Source organism: Zonotrichia albicollis, chromosome 19 (genome assembly GCF_047830755.1).
Source record: "Zonotrichia albicollis isolate bZonAlb1 chromosome 19, bZonAlb1.hap1, whole genome shotgun sequence".
NCBI lineage: Eukaryota > Metazoa > Chordata > Aves > Passeriformes > Passerellidae > Zonotrichia > Zonotrichia albicollis.
Genome location: NC_133837.1, coordinates 6,000,902 through 6,006,213, shown reverse-complemented (window position 1 = coordinate 6,006,213; position 5,312 = coordinate 6,000,902).

The following is a 5,312-nucleotide window of genomic DNA, read 5'->3' as shown; positions in this document are numbered from 1 at the left end:
GATTTTTTACTTTTTCCTTTTAAAATTCAGGCTATTGCTGACCTAATTCATCTCGAGGATGAGTTTAGCTGATCTGGACAGACAGGGATGAATTTAACATTAGAAGTGGCGGGGAATGATGTGATAATGAAATATTGAACCCTTCTGCCACTCAGTGCTCTTCCCCTCCCATCCTGTTCTGGCTGCTCCTGCTGCCATCTGGCATCTGGATGAACATGTGGAGTGTGGAGCAGAACTTTGGGATGAAAACACAACAGAGGTTTGCTCTGGGAGCACAGGCAGAGACCTCTGTATGTGGTTATTCCCAGGTGCTCTGGCTCTGGGCACATCCTCAGTGTTGTTGGGAGCTGCTGCAGCTTCATTTCGGGAAATATTTCTGCTGGTTTCATTGTACTTTTTGCTGTCACTCCTGGTGTTTGGATTTGTTTTTCTTGCTCTGGTAGATTGGAATATGCAAAGCAGGGCCTGATTTCAGAGTGGGAGGAGGGCCCTGAGGAATGAACATCTAGTCAGAGACAGCCAAGAAAACCTGTGGTGTAGGATGACAAAGCTCATCCTGAGACAGCAAGGCAGCCTCACTTTTCCTGATTATTTTCCTTTCTGTGTGATTAACAGCTGCAGCACCACAGTAATATTTTCTTTAACTCCCCAATTCCTTGTGAATAAAACATCCCCCCTTTGTAAGACATGGAAGAAAAGAGTATGTATGACTCAAGGAGCTGCTGGACCTTTTTATACTCCATAAGACCATGGAAACATCAGCAAGTGCCAGCAGAGAGCTCAGAAACACCTGGAGCATTATCACACTACCTTGTTTGTGGCGGGGTGTTGGCCTGGCAGCTTTGAAAATGAACATGCAATTTTGAATCAATTAGAAGAAGCAGAATTGCTTAAAAATATCCCTTTTTTTGGTACAATTGGAAGAGGGGTTGAGATACAATCCCCTGCAGCTGGAGGTGTGAGGTTTGCTGAGCATGCTGGTGATTTTTGATCTCAAATGTCAGTGCTGGTACTGATTGAGTGCATTGCTTCTCCACATGACTTTCAGCCAGTATTGACCCTGCTGCTGTATGATGTGCTTACCCTGTGATTTATCTGGAGGCACAGTTTGATTCTTGCCTGCTGCTCTTCCATATCCTCCTGTGATCACCCAGGAGTCAGAGCTGGATGTGGGAATAGATCCATTGCCACATCCCCTCCAGGAGAAGGGATCTGTGTGTGTCCTGCAGGTCACACACATCCCCCTCAGAGCTTTTCAGGCAGTCAGAACTTTCTCAGGCTGGCACTGGTGTTTTTGCAGCCCCAGCTGCTGTGCCCAGAGCTGCACTTCCCATTATCCTCGTGCTTCCCATTGTCCTGAGATGGTGCTCAGCACCTCAGCAATTCTGCCTTGACTCATTAGATATTCCTAAATGTGAGATGAGGCTCACAGGAGAACAAGCTCAGGCTTTAGTTACCAAGATTAAAGCATGAAGAACTTGATGCTTTTGCCGTAAACCTGGAAACAAGCAATTATAAGAACAATCAGTCCTAGATAATTGGGGGTTTTAGTGGTTTTGCTCCATCCTCTTCAATTCAAGGCCTTCTGAGTTGTGCTGTGGGCTGGAGAGGTTTTCTCATGCTGCTTTTCCTTGGCACAGAGCCTGGGAGCTGAGGCATTTTATTCTTCAGTGCTGTGTCTGGAGTTGAGAATGGAGTTCACATCTCCTGCCTGTAATTGTCTTTTAAATTGCTTCTGCCCTGATTTGACTGAGATGGCTTAATAGATATTCCTGAGCCTTTGATAGAGTAACAGTTGTTTTTTGCACCATGCAGCAGGAAAGAAGAAGAGGTTAATTATAAATGCTTTCTGTGAAGCTTGGGAAGTGCAAGGCATTAATTACCAAAGCTCTGTGAAGACAACCCAGATCACCTTTTGGTTCATTATCAACACAGTTAATAAGGTGCCTTATCTGGATATGTCTGTGTGAGGAAACACATCCATCCCAGAGCCTCTGCTGGGATCTTGGGTGCTGCTAACTCCCTAATCCAGCAAGAATTGCCCTAAAATCTGAGATGGTGTGTGCTGAAGGGTTTGGCTGCTGGGGCTGTGTCAGGGGAGGCCAGCAGAGATGGGCTGGGAATCCTGATTATCCCCCAAAAGCTGGGAGAATGCAGTGGCTGAGGGGAGCAGGGATGGCAGGAAGGATGGTGAGCAGCAGGAACAGGGTGTCCATCCCTGCTGAGCTTGGGGACAGGGCTGCCTGAGCTGTGTGTGTGTCACCCCTGCTGGAAGGGGGCCTGGAAGAATGATCCCACATGAGGTTATTTTTACAATGGGAACAGTGCACAAAGGGTCACAGGACATCACACCCAGCCTCGCTGAGCCAATTTTGGGCTAATGATCACAGTCATTGGCCTCCTCCCAAAATCATGGTGATCATCACACAGGAATCCCTCACCCCAGGCTAACCTCAGCAGACCTTGCTTCCAAGGACAAGAGAAGTTTAAGTGCCAGGTGAAACCTCAGCTCTTGGTACCCAATGAACCCTGAGGGAGCTTCCCAGGGCCTGCTGTGGCATCTGGGTGCTGTGGGGGCCCAGAGGATCACAGAATTCACGGAATTCACAGAATCACTTCAAGATCATCGAGTCCTATCCAGCTCCAATACCTCAACTAAACCCTGGCACCCAGTGCCACGTCCAGGCTTTGTTAAACACACCCAGGGATGGGGACTCCACCACCTCCCCATTCCAGAACTTTACCAGCCTTTCTGTAAAACACTTTTTCCCCCCCTAATATCCAGGTTCTGACTGCTCTGGCTTAGCCAGGCCCTGTTTGAAGAGCAGAGGAGCTGTCACCCAGCAGGGTGAGGAATGGGGGAGTCCCAGGGTGTCCAGGACAGGGACCCTGCTCAGGGACATGAGGATTTTCAGCCCCAGGTTGTTCTGTGTGTCCTCTGTGGGGATGTCATGCTGAGAGTGAGAGTGGTGGAACTGCTCAGGGTGAGCTCCTGAGCCACGTCACCTGTTTATTGCATTTGTTTGAGAATCCCTTTCCAGTTAGAAACCAGAGCTAGCAGCAGAGATAAAATTTGGCTCGCATCTCTCGTTCTGTCAGAGGAGGAGGAAGACAAATAGGTGTGAGAAAATGCTTTGAGCTTTCATTTACAGTGACTTTGATTGTTCCATTGAGCTGACATCCCACTCTGATGCATTTCTACTCCTGCACATTTGAGTCATGTTATGGCAGTTAATCAAAACTACCTCTAGTACTGATGCTGTTCCCCTGAACAGGCTGATAAAATCTCTGAGAAGCCCTAAGGCTGCTTCTTTTACAGCACAAATTATTACTGAGCTCAGTTTTTATGACCTGTGCTGTTGTCCTGCTTTATTTTCCTGCTCCTTGCTGCTCAGTGCAACACAGCTGCCAACTGAAGTGCACCCCAAATGGTGGGAATTAATCAATATGGTTATGACAAGCATGGCTGGATTCTTGGTGTGGAGCCACAGCATCCCAAAGCCTTCTGAAACCAACCTGGCTTTTACTGATGCTGCTCTGATCCCATTTCTGCTCCCACACCCTCCTCCCTTTGCAATCCTCACCTGGGGGCTGGGAAGACCAATGGAGTCTGGGGAGAAAAATCCCGAGTACATGCTCCAAAGCACCATCATGTTATGTAATTCCTCCTTCTCCTTGAGGAGGTTTGGGGACACATTCAGAATATCTCTTCCACAGTGTGCAGCTGAGCACTCCTGCTCTGTGGAAGAGCTCCAGTCTGTCCACAATTTAAGATGAGACTTCATATTTTATTCAAGTGTTACAAGCCAGGCTTGTCTGTGTGCTTTGGGGTTTTATTTCAATGAGGGATATTAAAAGTTAATTTTAACAGCATCCTGGGGGTGGTAGTTGATGTTTTGGAGCCAGATAAGGCACTGCAGAGTACTTTTTAAAAAAGCTTTTGGCACCAGAGCCCCATGAATTGAACAAATTCCTGTACTATCTGCCCTAGAAATCTATTTTGTTTTATAAATTCTTATCTTTGTTATATATCTACACATAGATCAGTGCAATTCCTTAGACAGAGGAGATTTATCTAAGCTTCTATTGCAGTTTTCCTAAAAAAGCTGTGAGCAGCTCCTGTGCTCTTCTGGTCAGTCATAAACTTTCCAGCTGAAATCCATCTTTGGTCACATCATTAAAGTCCCTTTTAGTGGGTTACAACCTCCAGCTCAGCTGGAGGCAATTATTATCTGATATGTACCCTGAGTAGGACATAATTATACTTGTCACTAAGTGGCACTGTGTAAATTAGTCTTTAATTGCTGCACATCAAATGAGCAGCTACCCAGCCATTTTTCTATGAGATAAAGAGTTACAGCATTAGCTTCATCACTCTGCCTTCACCCAGCTTCTCATCTGTTCTCTTTGGTGCCTAAGATGCAATTTCATGTGATGAGACCTTCTAAACTTATTTGGCTTTTGCCCTGTAAACCCTCTTTGGTCTTAAATATGGTGGTAGAGAGTTTAACATGAAAAACATAGGAGTAATGGGGAAGATGCATCCTTCAACTCCTGCTGTTAAGATATAATTATTGCACATCTGGGGCCAGAAACCCTTTTCTGGCTGCTATGTTGATAAAATGGGAGCCATCACAGGGCCTGAGGAATGCAACCCGTTAGGATGATTTAGGTGGGCTGTGCTTTGGGGGCTTTTGCTTTAATATGGGGTGGATCACCCTGTCTGAACCTCATTAATGTGTGTGAACTTCAGCCCTTTTGGTAAGTTAGGGGTTAATAGAGGGGAGGAAAAGTCTGATTGCTGCAGTGCAGAGCTGTTTATCTTATCTGGCAACATCTGGACCTTGGACCAGACTGCTCTCCTTGGCTGCACTCCCAAGCCCTGGCTGTGTTTGGGATGGACGGACACGTATGCTGCTGGTTCCTGCTGCTGGGGCTGGGGCAGGCACACTCATGGTCCATTTACTGCCTGCCCTCAGCTGCTGGGGAGCCTCCCCCAGACCACTCAGAGTGGCACTTCTGAGCATTTCTCACCCGAAAAACTCCTTGCTTGGTCTTGTCTTGGTTTGGAAAGCCAGGTGTCTGCTAAGGAAGGCAGGAGCCTCTCCTGAAATGGAAAATGTAAACCCTCCCCAACCCTCCAAATTGATATAAATTTTAAATTAAGGGGCTCTCTGGCAAAAAATATGGGAGCAGGAAATAACAGTTCTTTATTAGGGAAGAAAACAAAAGGATAAAATAAACAATGCAGTAACCAAACCAACACTGCCAGAGTCAGAACCCAGCCTGACACCCTGTGGGTCAGGGTGTTG